An 18153-nucleotide genomic window follows, 5' to 3' on the forward strand; every position below is an offset into this window, starting at 1 on the left:
GCCAGGCAAGTTTGCCTTTTGCTGCGGGCGCCGCTAAAGCCCACTGGGGAAGACCGAGTCTTCTTAAAGGGACCGGCGACTCCGGGCGACGGTTCCATGTCTCAGTTGGGCAGGCAAAAAGTGTTGTCACAGGCGCATCTGAGTATAGTCTGTCTCAATTTGGATCCTCAGAAAACAAACCAATATGTCTACCCTCCTTTCTCTGGAGCTCTGGTTTACACCGGAGACAATGTGCTCAGATCAGAACCGGAACTATTCATGTACATATGATCACGTCTTGCTAAAAGATAGAAGGTGCTAAATGCATATAGACTCGGTTTTACATGAATCAGGGATTTGGGGCGAGGTGGTGTGGAATATTGGTCTCTGAATACACCTCCTATATATTTTAACATCCCTTCATGGGGATGGGGCGCGGGAGGGGGTGATTCACTGAAAATGTCAGATTCTTTCCAAAGGTCCCTGGGATGTTCATTTCGTAATTCATTTCATCTTTGTCTAAGATCAGGAGGCAGGTGAAGTTAGGTCTGTTTTCCTTATTAGTCCAAAATGCAAATGCCGTTGCACACCTGAATGCTAGTGAGACTCTCCGTGGGAAACAGTGTTGTAAAGGAGCAACACTTAACCAGGTGTCTATTACTGGGTATTCTGAGCACACACTGAGTTGACTAGGGACAATCAATGGAATACTTTTATTATTATTTTTTCCCCTATGGCATGACAGGAGGGATACCAAGAGTCCAGGTGTTTGAAATTGAGGTTGCTTGGTTGTTTCTGCAGTCCCTGAGATGTGTCCATAACCATCTGTTACATTTGATTGTTATTTAACTAGACAAAAACGTAATGGGAGGTAGTTGCAGACACATATAGTTCCCTGGTGCCATCTCTGGCTATCTGTCTGAGAACTTCTATCCAAATGACTAACAGCAATGCATTAATGAGTTCTCAAATGCAGCTCACAACTTCTCAGTGACTGATACTTTTTTTTTTAATTTGGTTTTAAGGTCACTTGAAGACTTGGTTAGATAAGTATGTATATATCAGTGGATAGGTTTGAAAATACAGGCATGGTGTGACTGTGTGTGAATGCTGACCTGCTATGTTCAATTTAGTTATGAGTTTTGAATGCCTGTGAGTTTGTTGAAGTAAAAAACCGTACATACATATACATCTGTACCTGCACTCAGTGTTGTGGGCCATGTGAATGTGTTTGCTGCAAATGTGTAGCTGTGTGCGTCTGTGGGCATATGAGCCTATGTATAGGTATAGCATAGGTTTGTGCACTTTTATACATGCAATTGCATATGCATGTTTTGTGGTTCACAAATACTACTTTATTGGGCAGGAAGTACAAATAGGGAAAATCTGCCACAAAACTAAAATGGAACAGATAAATTTGGGGCCAGGACCACAGCTAGTCATATCCCTGAAGAATAAGAGAAAATGGGGTAAGGTGTGCAATATCTTCTATAAGTTATTTAGTGGATTTTTAACCCTAGAAAGAAAATGTGCTTCCCAATAAAATGCCCCACTTTGATTTTTTTTAAAGGAAAAAAGCCATATGTAACACGGAGGTGAAGTTGGTGTTTCCTGGGAGGGGTTAGTAAATTAGTGAAATTTTCCTTTCCCCCTCTCAGAAATGTAAGTAATTTGAGTTAATAATGATCAAAACAGCCATTCCAGGATTTGTTTATTTCTTTTATTACTCCAGTAAGGGTTAAAAAAAGGTCTTTTCTCAAAGCAGGACCATACAGATAGAAGATCAATGGGCTTTGGGCTTTGAGCTTAGGGAGAGTATACTCCAATCACTTAACTCACCAAACCCACAATAAAACAAGAGCAGCTTTATCTCCACTTCCCCAGCTCTGTAATACAAGCCCAGACAGACAGGATGTTGTGCACAGGAGGTTCAGCAGAAGGAACCACGTATCCAGGTAGGGTAGTGTGGGGCAGGGAGGCAAGAGTCAGGAGCTTAGGCAGATGAAGGTGACAATCATGAATCAGGATGTGGACAGTTTTTTGAAGGAGAGCAAGGGACACATTTCAAGGATGGGGCTTTATACTGAGCCTTCTGCTTGGTGAGACAAGGTCATCCTTGCAACACCTGCCCAGGGCCAGAGCTGATCACAGAGTATGGGAAGTCCTGAACCTGCATTGGGAGGAAGTCAGAACACCTGACTGGAGTGGGAGTGCAGAGGTAGGGAGGCCGTCAGTTCCTGACTATGCCTCCTCTTACTAGGGGGTGACCTCATCCTTTCATTCAATTGAATGTGTAGGTGTATGCGTGTGTGAAGAATCCACTTCTAATATAATTGCTCATTTTTACCACTAGAGGGCTCTTTCACCAGATCAATCGGACTCAGGAGATTCAAAGAACTCCTTCCTTACAGTGAATGGTGGAGCCAGGCTCTTTATCTGTGTTGGTTGATGATTCCTCTCTGATCCAACTTACGTGGCAGGAGACTGCGAGGCATTCAAACAGCTTGAAACTGACATTAGATTTTTTATTAATGATCCTTCTTTTTTTTCCCATATATTGGACTTTTAGCTAGTGGAGTAGCTGGCAGTGTATCTCCTTTTTTTGTGCGTGCATCCTCTCATTTTTCAGAGTTACCCTCACCTCAGCAGGGGTCGGTGCCCCCTGAAAGTTGTTGTCTCACTTAGGAAGGAGTACTAACAGCTGATTCAATAAATGTTTCTCCAGTGCCTACTATGTGCAAGGCATTCTGCTTAGCACTTTGGACAATACAAAGATATGGTTCCTACCCACCAAGAAGCCCAAAATAATAGGGGATATTTTGTTGGTACACTTTGCTGTAAATAGCAGAAACTTACTGCAGCTAGTAAAGAAGTTGGAGGATTTGGTGTGAGGATATTATGGTTTCAAGGAACTTGAGGGCAAAGACATTCCTCAGCAAGGAGCTGAAATCAGGAAATAAAAACCATTAGGAGCCCTGACAATCACTCCATTTTTAATCTCTTCCTCTTTTCATAATTTTAGTTGAGAAAAATTGTTTTGCCTTCTCTACTCTTCAAGCCTAGATTTTGAGAAACTAGATGGAAACTAGATTTTGAGATCCACTCATCTCTGTTCAAGGGATCCACTCAGACTAAACTGGGCATTTTTAGTCCTAAATCCAAATTTTCAGGAGAGACAAACTGATAGGCCTAGCTTGTGTCCTGTGCAACTTCATTTCTTGGCCCAACCAGCTGTGGTCATGGAGACAGGTTGTATAGTAGAAATATGATTATTAGGACCAGTTCCGGTCAGTTGGAGAAGGGAAAATGGTTCTCAGAGTGAGAAAAATTTCTATGACCCCTCAAAAGACTACTACAAAAAAGTTGGTATAATTCACGCTCCGAGCCACTGCAGTGATGACCATGGGTTCAGCAGGAAAACATGGTCGTGGATGAGAAGACAACATGGCAGGGTTTGGGGGACCCCAAAGATGTTGGAACCCTCCGTGGTACCAAAGCAGCCTCACCTTTTGTCTATGCCTTTCTTTCGAGAGACATAGGGTCACAGAGAAAACCTTTTCTGAACTCATCTGAGGGAAAGGTACTCCCAGGGGTATAAATCAAGGAGATGGTGAAAGCCATGCCTGACGTGTTGGCATTCCCCCTTGATGTCTTCATATAGTCTAGCAATTAGTTACATACTTCAGAATCAACTTACAGAAGAAGTACAGCAAATGAAATATGGTTATAAAACACACGATATAAGTTGGATGCTGGGAAGAGGGAAGGAATGGCAGGAATGCAACATCCTGATATTACAAAGACAACAGCAAGATGTACTATCTACAGCGGACGAGAGGAGAGTGAATGGTCGGAGTATGCTGTTGAAAGTCACATAGATAACCGGCAGAGGACCCGAAAATATTCTACAACTGTATTTGAAGTGAAGTATGTTAAACTAAGACAGAAATGGGTAACTATGGTTACACTTTGGAAGAAAACTGGAGTGGGACCAGGACAGCTGCTTTTTGTTACACGCCTTTGATCTTATTTGATTTTTTAAAAATCTTGTGCATGTATACTTGGATAAATGTTTAAAGTCAATTAAAAAATAAATGAAGTAGCATACCATTAGTCCATCTCTCCAAGACACCTCTTGCTTTATCAGCATAGAAGTGCCAGGTGCTTCCTGTGACTCATGCATCTATTCCTTGTGCCTGGAATGCTCTTCCCTTGAGATACCCTTCTTCTAAAAAAAACAGTTATTTTGAAATAATCTTGAATTTACATAAAAGTTGCTGCTGCCAGATGTTCTCATGGTTTAATCCCTCACTTCATTCATATCTCAGCTCAAATATCACCTTCTCAGAAAATCCTTCTCTAACTGCTCCAAAATAACATCCTGTACTTCTCTGTCCTCTCACTCTGCTTTGCTTTTCTCCATAGTATTTACCAATATCTGATTATCCTGTGCATATGTGATGTACATATGTATGTGTATATGTTTTTGTGTTTGCTGTCATCGCCCCAACTAGAGCAAAATAATTCCATGAGGACAGGTGCTTTGTCTTGTTCACATCTAAATTATAAGGCCCTGGAACAGAGCCCAAGATAGAGCAGGTACTCAATTAGTATTTGATTAATCAATTAATTGCATAAATAATAATTTTGTTTCATATACTGCAATAGGCACTGGTGAGTCAATGATAAGCAAGAAAGACATTGCTTTTGATCACTTGGAATTCAGTCTGATGAACAGGACATAAATAATTGAACAAATAAGAACAATTATAGAAAATGCTGCTGGCACCCCACAGATGCTGAGATCCTCCTTACTGGCTAGGTGCATCTGTACCCCAAGTGTCAATCTCCCCACTTTCTCTGCCTGCCCTTAACTGCCCCTTATTGATAGTAGCTGCCGCATCCAAGGGACTCCCAGCTCCCACACCCAGGGGCAACCGGCAGTCAAGGAGTGGCTGATACAGGGGTATGAAAGGCAGCCCTCTTGCCAGAGGCAGGGATAACTTTGTGGTGCAGTTTATGCTCCAGAGTCCTCCATGGATCAGGACAAGGCTAGACTTTACCTGGGACCACATCCTTGTGTGACTTTGTCCCCTTACCCTGTGGTTCTCAAAGTTTAGTGTGCATTAGAATCACTTAAGGCTGGTTAAACAACAGATTACTGGGTTCCACCCCCAGAGTTTCTAGGGGTGGAGTTTTCATTTCTAGCAAGTTCCCAGGTGATGCTAAAACTGCTCCACTGAGAAATGAAAAATAGAGAACCACTGCCCTTCTTTATGATGTTTCCCATACTCCTGTACAGGTTTTCTTAAAGACCACTCCTAGAAGTTATGTGCATTTGAATCCCAGCCTCAGGCTCTCCTTCCAGGGAACTCTACCTAGACAATAAGGAGGACTGGTAAGCACTCTGCTGGGGGAAGTGCAGGTCACGGACAATTAATATCACTGAGGGTCATGGAAGAAGGCTTCATGGAGAAAGTTCCTTTTAAACCAAACCCTAAGGATGAGTGAAGAGCAAGAGAAACTGTGTTACAAGGGGGCTGGACTAGCATGTTGAAGGGCCTGGTGCATGATGAGTTTGAAGGAGTGAAAGAAGGTTAGAAAAGCTGGATGTAATGTGGGGTTAGTGTGGCAGACTCTTCATGCTAGAATATTATGTACATACAGATCAGATGGTTAGCCATGAATGCTCTTCTAGAAAATATTTGAAGCCTATTAGCTCTTTGAAGGAACTGTACTGCCAAGTAATTTCCAAGCTTGATATTTAGCAACCTGTGAATTAAATCTCTAAACAGGTAAGTTCTTAAAAGATCCTTGAGCCCCAATAAGAAGTTTGTCTTCCCCAGTCCCAGGGGAGGGAGTCCAGAGAGGGAGATGGACAAAGGAGAATTTTCCAGAGGTCAAATAGAAGGGTGATGGAAAGCGATGAATATGGTAGTTCTTCTTTGCTAGCCAGGAAACTTCTTCCATTCTCAAGAAAGAGAAGTTTTGTTATTCTTGTCCAGTTGGATTTGATAATTTTTATGGGCCTGTGAATATTGTGTGTACTTTGAGTCTCTGCATTTAAAATGAGCTGTTTTTAAAAGGAGTGGTTTTCTGGTTCCCACCTGCACTATTGAATAATGGATGTGCTGGTAGCGGGTAAGTTGTCTTTTAGTTTAGACCAAGAGGAGACACACCCAGACCTGCTGAAGAGGACAGCACAAGACCCGGAAACCCCACTCTGAGTGAGTGAGTCCTTGATGGTCTTCTTTGGGAAAAGGTGGATGTGTTCTATTCATGGAAAGACATTTTCTGGTGAAAGCATGGGCTACTGCAGAGACTGCTAATTGCTAATCTAATAGCCTTTCTTCGTTTCTTTTTTTTTTCTTTCGAAATCTCAGACGGCATTCTCCCATCTCACTCTCCCGAAGGAAGAGAAGAGTGATCGTCAATGGCAAATGACAGCTGCAGAAGCATCATCAAGGGCAGCTTCATACTCGGGAGAGAAGCTGCGCCTCCTCCTCATGGTTTCAGGGGCTCTGCACCTTCAGAGAAACTTCTCCAGGAACCAACTACAGAGACATGCTGAAAGTATAGTCTTTTCCTTTCTTCTTCTTCTTCATTTTCTTTTAACTAATAAAACTCTAGTTGTGGTTAGGAATGCCCTTTGTCTAGTTGAAAGAAAATTACATTTTTTTCAGTCTTTCTTGAAGGGAAAGGTGGCCCTGTGACAAATCCTAACCAATACATGTAATGGAAAGTTGTTTTGTGGACAATAGCCAAAGGCAGGAACAACTCAGGTGTCCATCAACAGATGAATGGATAAATATGTGTCATATGCATACAATGGAATATTATTCAGACTTAAAAAGGAAGGAAATTCTCATACATGCTACAACATGGGTGAACCTTGAAGACATTATGCTGAGTGAAATAAACGAGACACAGAATGACAACATTGTGTGATTCCTCTTATATGAGGCACCTGGAATAGGCAAATGCATAGCAAAAGAAAGGTTAGAGATTATCAGGGATTAGAAGGGGAGGGAGAATGGGGATTTACTGCTTAAAGTTAAGGAGTGGTTTGGTGTGATGAAAGTTTTAGAAATAGATAGTGATGGTGGTCACATAACATTGCAATTAATGCCACTAAATTGTACACTTAAAAACAATTGTTCCTGCCTGGAACTAGAACTCAGCACTGGAGGTTGATCAGCCTTCTTGTTACCATAAGGTGATAAGCACATGTCTAAGTAAAATAAAATTGAAGAAGTATGGGTCTCTAATAGCATTACTGAACCACCATCCCAGGCCAGAACTGCTTATCTCTAAAATTCTTCTTACAGGACAAAAATTAACTTATTTCACCCTTTCTCAAGTTTCAGATGAACATAAATCCCAATTTATACAAAGAGAAGTGAAATTAGAGAGGTTGTTTTTGGTCATGAAGCCTCTAGTCACAGTTGACAGAAACCCAACTCAAAGCATTCAAAACAAAAGCAATCTCATTCAGTGCCTCTGACTTGAAAGGGTAAAGGTCGACATGCTCTTGAGTGCCTGGATCTGGGATGTGCTTCTCCATCTCATCCCTGTCTCCCTCTGCACTGGCTCTGCTCTCAACCGGCCTTACTCCTTAAGTACCAAGAACTAGCTTGCATCCTACCAGCTGAGTAAACCTAGAAGAGGACATTTCTCCATCAACAGTTACAGGAAATGTCTTGAGGCTGCTTTCTCTTTGACCCATTTTGTTCATACCGACCTGAATCAGCCATGGTGGCCAGGAAATGGGATTCACTGGCTGTAGTTCTGACTATTTTTCTGTCCCTGGACACAGAGGGGAAAGGTCAGCCTCACCTTAATCCATGTGTATGAGAGTGATTCTTTGGAGGAAAATGAGGGCGCTGTTGTCTGAAGAAGGAAGACTGGATAATGAGAAGGAAAAACTAACAGATGTTCACTATGCACTACAGATATGTAGATGCCAGATCACGCAGGTTTTTCAGCCTTCTTAGATCATTCAGTCAATATCTGTTGAGACCCACTTGTTTGCCGTGCCCTGATGTAGGTCCTGAGGACACAGCAGTGAGCAACACAGACTCCCAGCCCATGAGGCACTTACATTCGAGGTGAGGGAGACAGCCAGTGAACAGCCAAACAAACAAAAAATACAGGGAGTGACAACTGCTGTGAGGAGAATAAAATCCAGTAATGTGATAGGATCTGACTGCTGCTGGCAGTCAAAGGACAGTCTCTGATGGTGTGGCGAGGGACGGCATTCTGAGGAGGTGGCTTTGAAGAGAGAGGAGTCGGCCCGAAGAGGATCTAGAGAGAGGGTCCCCAGCAGAAGTTCCACCAGTGCAGAAGCCCAGAAGTGAGAATGCACATGGCTTGTTGAAAGACAGAAAGCACAGTGGGGTGGGACTTTCATGAACAAGAGGAAAAATCATAGCAAATGAGGTCAGTAAGGTGGGCTGGGGTCAGATTATATAGATCAGGGGCCAAGGTTAACAGTTTGGATATTCTTTTTTTTTTTTCCTGAATAAAATTTAATCTTTCTTCAAAGATTTATAAGGTGCTGGCATTTATCTTTTTTTATTAAGGTATCACTGATACCTTATACACTCTTATGAAGGTTTCCCAAGAAAAATAATGTGATTACTACACTCCCATACCCCATTGCAGTCACTGTCCATCAGTGTAGTAAGATGCCACAGAGTCCCTACTTGTCTTCTCTGTGCTACACTGTCCCGTCTTCCCCATGACCCCACACACACCATGTGTACTAATCATGATACTTTTGAATCACCTTCTCCCTCCCTCCCCACCCACCCTCCCCCACCCCTCCACTTTGGTAACCACTAGTCCCTTCTTGGAGTCTGTGAGTCTGCTGCGATTTTGTTCCTTCAGTTTTGTTTCTTTGTTATACTTCACAAATGAGGTAAATCATTTGGTATTTGTCTTTCTCTGCCTGACCTATTTCACTGAGCATAATACCCTCCAGCTCCATCCATGCTGTTGCAAATGGTAGGATTTGTTTCTTTCTTATGGCTGAATAGTATTCCATTGTGTATATGTACCATATCTTCTTTATTCATTCATCTGACAGTCTGGATATTCTTCAACAATGTAAAGCCATTGCATGGTTTTAAGCAGGGGAGTAACATGATCTGATCTATATTTTGGAAATTTCACTCTAGCCACTGAATAGACAGCACCTTTGGGGGCACAAGTGAAGCCTGGACGTGAATTAGGAGGCTGATGCATTCACTCAGGCTAGAGATACTAGCATCTTGGACAAGAGTTGTTAAGGACTACGACTTTTTTCTGAGGGTGGTGGGGCATGTGGAGAGCTTTTAGCAGGGAGTGATGTGATCAGATTTGAGTTTTTCTTTCTCTTTTGCTTTTTCCTCCCTCCCTCTTTCTTGGTACATCAGATCCCTGGCTCTGCTCTGTGGAATAGAAATTCAGCAGAGCCCCAGAAGATGACAAGAATACAGCAGACCCCTTTGGCTCCAAGTTTCCCCAGGGCAATTGCCCCTTTCTCCACCTGCTGGGTCAAGGTATGTGGGAGGGGTGGGGGCAGTGGCCTTTCTCCAAAACCTGACTAAGGAAATGAGATTCAGAGTAGAGACTCCCAAACATTGTCCTAGACACATTTTGCCAGGAGAACTCAGAGAAAGAGCCTTTGTCTTCTATAACCCAGAACAGATTGTGGAGGCAGACACTTTAATCTACAGAAGCAAAAACACTGTGCACAGCAGAAAGTATTAGTGAGTATGGGATTTAGAGTCAGTGAAATCTGGATTCAAGTCCTGATTACATCACTTGCTGTGTGACCTTGAGAAAATTACTTAACCCTCTGTGCCATTCCTTCTTCACAGAGAAAATAATAGGACCTATCTCTTTGGTCAATAGCACTCCCTACCGTATAACAAAGATTACATATTATAATACACCTAAGAGCTCAACACAGTGCTTGGCACATGTGAGGTGCTCAATAAATGTCAGCTGCAGCTATAAATGAAAACAGTGATGCAGAGGAGTCAGCTCTCTTAATGAGATTAGTTTTAATCTGTCACCTTCAGAACAACAAACAGCTGACTATTATGTGGTTAAGCCCTTTCCATGAGACTTCTGCACCAGGAAGCAAAATGGCCCAAAAGGCAGTTAGAGATTCAAAACGTGTTTTTATTGAGAGATAAGATAAACACCTCAATAGACAACTAAGAAGCCTAAAACCCCTTTGGAAACTTTCCTAAAATCAGTGGAACAGGATGTGGTGTAGGGCTTTTCCTGTTGTCTTGGAGTATTGGCCAAAGTCCAAGACTGAAAACAACAAGCATGAAACATTCCCACAACCAGAGCCAGATTCCTGCCAGGTGACTCCCCAGGCTCATGGAGAGATGGCCACACAGGTCCTACAGTCCTCCTTCCGGTGACTCCCTTCCAGACCATATGGACTGAAGACCAGGGGTCAGTGAGGGGAGGGACATATGAGTCAAGGGGATGAGGGAGGGAGGTGCTTTGGCTCTTTTTGCCCCATCCCCTTGGTGGAGGAGGGGGTGATTTCCCCATGGAGCCAAGTCCAATAAGTTCATAGGAGGGGTTAGGAGCCTGACACCTCACTCCCAGGCAGGTGCTTGCTGAGCTGTAGAGGTGCTAGGCTGGCACCTGGAGTAAAGGTGAGCAGCTGCAGAGCCCAGGGGGGAGCACTTAGGAGTCTCCGACAGTGTTGAATGGTGTTTGGAGCACCTGTGAACACAGGAGCATAGCGAATGGTGCCTGGTTCCAGCCTGGAACTGCAAGGGCCAGAGGCTGGCTGGAGCAGCTCACCACTACCGGGTGAGGAGAGAGGGCATCAGGAGCGTCACCTGCGCTCCCAGGATTGCAGACTCAGGGCACTGAGTACTCCATGGTTACTGAGGAGAGCAACTGAGCTCGGACTCTCTCCATGGGACCATCCACAGGAGAGAGCAGCATTTGGGTGCCAGCAATGCAGAGAACATCAGCAGCTATAAGAGAACCATCAAAGTAAGAAGACCTTTCCCTCTTACCTTCTCCCCAACCATCCCTTCCCTCTCAGTAGCCTCAGAGGAGGCAGCAACAGGAGGAGGAGGGAAGCAGAGAGAGATACCCAGCCTCTTCCCTCTCCCACTGTGGAGGTTGGGCTTTTGAATGACCACAATTAAGTCCTGATTACAAAAATAAAGTTCATAACATTGAAATTGAGCAGAAGACCCTGAGTTCTTCCCACTGTTTATTTTTACCGTCTTAGAACATAAAGTTCCATTGAGGCAGGGAATTTTTCTGTTTTATTCACTATGCTCTCCCCATACTTAACACAGTACACAACATACAGTAGGTACTTGACAAAATACTTGTTGAATAAATGAATGAATGCATGTCTTTTTTCAGAGTAGTCTGGCCTTCCTTTACCGTAACCTGCCAGCATTTAGTTGGAAAGCAACATCTGCCTCTCTCAACGAGATGTACCTGCCTCAGTTTACTGCAGTCCGCAGCCCTCTCTGTCACTAAGTCATCTGCCTGCCTCCAGGGAGATCCCTGGTTTAGAACAAAACAGAGATGTGGATGTACAGATTCTGCCAACTCCCATCAGTTTGTCCAAACTATGATGTCATCCAGGAACCACTTGTGCCCACTGTCATTCTTGGACTAATTTTTCAGTTTTCCTTATGGTTTTGTATCTTACTCAGATCCATTCATTCTTCTTTTGGAATCAGTTTTGTGGCCCTATATGTTTTCCTATAGTATAACCTATTTAGTCAAAATTTTCTAATTTTCTAATCAGTATGAAGTTATGCATACTCATTTTTTACACTTTAAATTTATTTTCCTTAACTATAAATCTGAATTCTCTTATTTTTAGTGGTGACTTGTCTCTCTTCCTTTCCTTGATTAAAGATGTGTTTCATTTTTATTGACCCTGAATACCCACCAAAGATCCACTTTTGAATTTTCATTCATATCATATTGAGTATAAATATTTCAAAGCTTCAAATATATGGATGGCAGCCTTCCATAATTGCCAGCATAGATACAGCTTTACCCGTCTTTACAAAATTTTAAAAAATTATATATGCATCAAGTCTTTACAAAATTTTAAAAAATTATAATGCATATATATAAATATAGTGTATGCATGAATATGTGTGTATATATATATATAGTATATATATATACTTTTTAAAATTTTTTATTAAGGTATGATTGAAATACACTCTTATGAAGGTTTCACATGAAAAAACAATGTGGTTACTACATTTACCCATATTAACAAGTCCCCACCCATACCCCAATGCAGTCACTGTCCATCAGAGCAGCAAGATGCCACAGATCCACTATGTCCCTTTTCTGTGATACACTGTTCTCCTCATGATCCCCTACACCATGTGTACTAAACATAATACCCCTCAGTCCCCTTCTCCCTCCCTCCCCACCCACCCTCCCACACCCCTCCCCTTTGGTAACTACTAGTTCCTTCTTGGAGTCTCTGAGTCTGCTGCTATTTTGTTCCTTCACTTTTGCTTTGTTGTTATACTCTACAAATGAGGGAAATCATTTGGTACTTGTCTTTCTCCACCTGGCTTATTTCCCTGAGCATAATACCCTCTAGCTCCATCCATGTTGTTGCAAATGGTAGGGTTTGTTTCTTTCTTATGGCTGAATAGTATTCCACTGTATATACGTACCACATCTTCTTTATCCATTCATCTACTGATGGACACAGGTTGCTTCCATATCTTGGCTATTGTAAAAAGTACAGTGATAAACATAGGGGTGCATATGTCTTTTTGAATCTGAGAAATTGTATTCTTTGGGTAAATTCCAAGGAGTGGGATTCCTGAGTCAAATGATATTTCTATTTTTAGTTTTTTGAGGAACCTCCATATTGCTTTCTACAATGGTTGAACTAGCTTACATTCCCACAGCAGTGTAGGAGCGTTCCCCTTTCTACGCATCTTCGCCAGCATTTGTTGTTGTTTGTCTTTTGGATGCTGGCCATCCTTACTGGTGTGAGGTGATATCTCATTGTGGTTTTAATTTGCATTTTCCTGATGATTAGTGATGTGAAGCATCTTTTCATGTGTCTGTTGGCCATCTGAATTTCTTCTTTGGAGAACTGTCTCTTCATATCCTCTGCCCATTTGTTAATCGGGTTATTTGCTTTTTGGGTGTTGAGGCATGTAAGTTCTTTAAGTATATATATATTTTTAAATAGGGGAATCTGAGAGAAAGGATGAGCAGATAAATATTAAATACTTGTGATCAAGCTGCCTTCCTCCCCAGAACTTTGTCTAGATTGTTTATTAGTTTTAATTAACTTTTCAATTACTTTATACTCTTTAATCAATCTGGGATTTACTCTGATGTATAGTATGAAATGAGATTTAATTTTGCTTTATTTATCCCCCCAAATATTCATCAATTGTCCCAGCAACATTTACTGAGTAGTTCTTTTTTCTCCATAATCTTATATGGCCACTTTTATTATCTAATAAAGTAGGGAACCTGACAGAGTCTCAGAGCTACTGTTCTCTCCCATTGGTCTATGTTTCAATATGTCTATCCTATGTTAATTTAATCTTTGAAACTTTATAACTCACTTTAATATCTGTATCTAGCGTGTCCCCTAATTACTCTTCACTTTCAAGTGGTTCTTGGCTATTTTGCACATTCATTCTTTTAGTTGAATTTTATTTTGTCAAATTCTCTCCTCTCCCACCAAAGGAAAACAAATATAACAAATATGAGTTGTATGAGTGTCATTGGAAGTGCACCAAAACCATAGATTTATTTAGAACCTACATTATTAAATAATCATTCTTTAATTTCATTCATCTGATTTTGTTTTAAATTCCCATGATTAGCATTTGCTATTTCTTCATCTACATTGTGCACACTTCTCATTCTGTTTCTTTCTAGGCAGGCCTCTTTTTATACTCATTTTAAAAGTGAAGAATTTGAGAGTTGCCCAAGGTCACACAGCTAGTAAACGGTGGACACTAGATTTGAATCCACATCCATTGGAAGGCAGAGCCTGCACTCTAAATCACTATGCTAGTTTATTTAAGATTTTTTATACTTTGAATTTTCGTTAAGTATTTTCCAGAAAAGCATCCACTTCATGAAGGTTTTCCAGTCTGCTCACATAGGATTGTACGTTGTGCTCTTATTTCCTTTTCTAACTCCTTGAGTCAGGTATTCATTTCATTTAATTTTCTTCTTTGTTTTTTAATTAATGGAAACCACTGTGGCTGCCCTGCACTTTCCATGTCTCCTGCCCACTCTCTCTTCCTGAATTCAGAGCCTTGTCATTTGGGCTGTTCTGCATACTGTCTGGTCAACCTCCTGGCGTAGGGACGTGGCCACCGCAGGTAGACTCCTGGATCCTGGGGGCTTGACATTCGGTTCCATTCGGGGTTGTCCAGTTCAGCTATCTGCTCCTTAGTCTCCCTCTTGGGTTGGTCCATGCAACAGCCAGAAATGACCCTTTTTAAAAGTGAAACAGTTCATGTCACTACCCTACTTACAAACAACTTCGGCTTTTCCCATTTTTCTTCAGAGAGACCCACAGCCTTTACCTGCCTTACCTCCCTCTTTGCCCGCATCTCATATTCTGTTTTTCTTGTTCACATCAAGGCTTGGCTTCTTGAATGCTCTCAGTCCTTGCCCTTCCCCTGGCTCTCCTCTCTGTATCTTTCCAGCTGGGATGTTTTTTTCTCTAGATCACATGGCATAGACCCTGGGTCATGTCCGTCAAAGGCTCCTTCTTCAGATGGGCCCAAATGCAGTGCCTTGATTACTACCAGTGCTATCACTGTTTCCCACAGCGATGGCCACACTCAGCAGCACTCTCACTCACTGACTCGCTTGCTGCTTGGTTTTCTTACCACCTGCCAGCTGCACTGGGGTCTGGGAGCCAGAACTGCATCTGCCTTCGCAATGTCTCCAGGGCTGGCCCAGAGTGTGGTACAGTGTTGGAGCTCAGTAAGTACCTGTTGAATCAGTGCATCAGTGACTGCCCAGTCTTGCTGCATCCTAGCTGTGGGCCTCCAGACAGTTAAACTCCTTGAGCTCTGTTCCAAACCTGAAACAATGACAACACCATGGGGGTGTTTTGAGAAAAGAAAAAAAAAATGGAAGACTGTAGACAGAACCCATAGCCCTGTGTGTTGCACATACAAAGCCTTCAAGAAGCAGTAGCGGGAATTACCAGCACCATCGTCCCAATTATTCAAACTTAAAAGCCCTGTTAGAGATGCAGGTGGAGAACTGCCTGGAGAAAATTTGTAGAATTGGAATCCATTCAGTTTGGAGTCAGATCATACAAGTCAAACAGCTCATTTCTATTTTACTTTTGTGCCAGGGCCCAAGGATTGCTCTTTTTTTTTTTTAACGGGAACTAATTCACCTTGACTGTTCCTAATGACAATCATTTATTATGATCTCTCCTGGTCCTGGGAATGGACTAGGATTAGCTATGGGGTTCTCGTTTACAGTCCTTTCCTGGTTGCAGTTAGATGGTGACCTGGGCCTGGTGCTTCTCAAAGGCTTCTTCACTCGCACATTGATGCTGCTCGTGGGCTGGGACCTCCACAGAGGCTCTCAGAAGGAGCACCTCCAGGGGATCTCTGTGTGATCTGGGCCTCGTCACAACAGGGCAGCTGCGTCCCCAGAGTGAGCATCCCAGGACACGCAGCCAGGTGGACGCTGTACACTTTTTTCTAATCTAGCCTTGGAAATCACAGGGCACCACTTCTGCCACATTCTATTTGTTAGAAGCCAACATATTCAAGGGCAGGGGAATTAGTTCCTACCTCTTGCTGGGGGGTGTTAAAGAATTTGTTAAGACCACCAACTAGTCATATTGAGAATAAATCAATGTATGTATCAGATGATTCTTTAGCAAATTAGCAAAAATAAGAACAGTTGTCAAGTGGCTCAGAACATTCGTGTCAGTTCACCCATGCATTCTCTCTTCTGGTAGGCATTATAATATGGTGATGAAGTTAGACCACTAGATTTATATCCACTGAGGTTCAAATTCTGGCTCGCCACATTAGCTTTGTGACTCTAGGCAAGTTTGTGAACCTCTCTGGCTTCCTTCTCTGTATAGTGGTTGTCATACAAGTATAATACAGGACAAGTGCTAGCACATGGAAGCATCACTATTTTGTGATGACAACTGTAAGCCCCAGCTCCTGCCCCAAGCCCTTTCGTGTGGCAGATGCTCCAACCAGACATAAGGCACACTCTGTTCCAGAGGATGAGCAAGTGTGGAGGGCATCTTCCTCTCATCCAGGTCACTTTTGGACTTGAGTTCCATTCTTCTCATAGTTCATGCTGCTCTCCAGGGAGCCCCTCCGAAGGCTGGATTCCAGGCTGCTGGGGTGGGTGGGCATGGCAACAGCCCCATTGCAGCCGGCGCGTGGCCAGGAACTCAGATCTGCCAGTGTGGGCGCAAACACTCCCTCCCCAGAAAAGCTGCTTGAAGGCATAGACTAGGGGAAGAGAAGGTTAAAAATAAAGAGTGGTCATGTTCAGTTTTGAAGTTAAGGAGAGCCTGGATGCAAAGGCCCTCTACTCCCTCGCTTTGGGAGAAGCAGTGTGGATCGAGGTGGGAGACATCATGAATCTTCCTTTCCTCAGAATCTTAATTTATGGGGATACCTAGAATCTGGCAACTGTGCCTCCTCCTGGCTCACAGCCGTGCTCTCCTCTGAAACATTCACATTTTAATAGCTTCTCAGGGATTGTAAACTAGCAGCCCTCAGCCTTATTTTGTTTGTCCCCAAGATCCTAAATTTTAAAGTTTGAGTAGTTTTGAACTGAGCATTTGCCTCCAGTTATTCCCAACGCTCCCTATTATCTATGTCCAGCCAGCTCATCCACAACAAATATTTTCTTGGCTCTGACAGACGTTTAAGTTTGATTTTCATCCCACTTGCTCTGGCTTTTCCAGTTCTCCCAAAGCCAATAAAACTTACATGTATAGTGCACACATAGCGTTCCCAGAACTGTGCTCAGTATTAATCAGCTATAACCTCAATTATTATCCTGGAGGCCCTGCAAGGGAGATCTCTCCACTCTGTAGAGAAGGCAACTAAAGATCAGAGGACCCAAAATAACAGTTTGTAAAAACGGCAGTCCTGGTATTTGAATCCAGGCAGTAGCTGATAGGTGCATTAGCTGCAAGTGACTGAAAATCCACTTGAAATTTGTTTAATTCAAGAAAAAAAAATTGATGGTGATTAAGTGGCTCAAACAGGGGTGTATCTGGGTCCAGGGGCTCGAAGTCCATCTCTCAGCCCTGGATTTCTCTAATGTTGCATCATTTTTAAGCCAGCTCTACCCTTGCAGTAGCAAGATGGCTTCTAGCACCTCCTGGCCAACAGCCTATCCTCTCACCATAAAGCCTGGTTGGAAAATAGCTTTTTCCCCCAATCGTTTTTTTTTTTTTTTTAATGCCCAGGACATGATGACTCTGGTAAGGATCAAATCACCCAGTCATCTCAGAACAGGTCATATGGCCAGAGACGTAAGATGGGCTTAGGTCACAGCCTCATGCTTGAAGTCGTGGGTGGCTTAGCCTGATCTCAACCATAGTAACTGAGAATGAGGGATGGATAGTATCCCAAAGAATGTTGGTGCGCTCCTTCCAGAAGGGAAACACCCACTACCTATGCTAGCAAAGGAGTTTACTGCCTTCTCATAAGCTTCAGAGGTCTTGAGATCCTTCGATGAAGAGTGAGTGGGTAAACCCTCTAGGGACTGTGGTGGACCTGTGCTTATAATCTTGGCATCCAGAAGAATATGACTCTACAGTCTGAGCTTTTAGAGGACTCCTGATGTTAGTACCTCCCAGAGCCCATTCCCCTTTCACTTTTTAATTACATCCCCGTTGTCCTCTGGGAAACTACCCATCCCCCATGCGACTCAGGGGGACTGTCTCTTATCTCCACATTACTTCAGGAGTGAGCATGTGGCCCTGGCTTGGGAAATCTGATATTCATCTCCCTGGCTAAGATAATTCAGTTAGAGATGGATATTCAAGTCAAGCCAGTGAAACTCAGTCTCATAACTTTTATTGGGATTATTGAAAAAATAAATTCTCCTTTTACTGGTATTGCTAAGCTCTAAAGACAGTGGTTGAAAATGAAGTGCTGGAGA

The 18153-nt window shown here is 42.8% G+C and overlaps 1 non-coding gene across 1 annotated transcript; it reads right to left on the reverse strand.

The window, feature by feature from the left end:
• Positions 1-6357: 6357 nt before the first annotated feature.
• LOC118967318 (small nucleolar RNA U3) lies at positions 6358-6562 on the reverse strand. Its single transcript, XR_005054238.1, has one exon. It is a non-coding gene; the product is annotated as a small nucleolar RNA U3 (small nucleolar RNA).
• Between the last annotated feature and the right edge of the window lie 11591 nt (positions 6563-18153).

This window comes from Manis javanica, chromosome 10 (genome assembly GCF_040802235.1).
Source record: "Manis javanica isolate MJ-LG chromosome 10, MJ_LKY, whole genome shotgun sequence".
NCBI classification, from domain to species: Eukaryota; Metazoa; Chordata; class Mammalia; order Pholidota; family Manidae; genus Manis; species Manis javanica.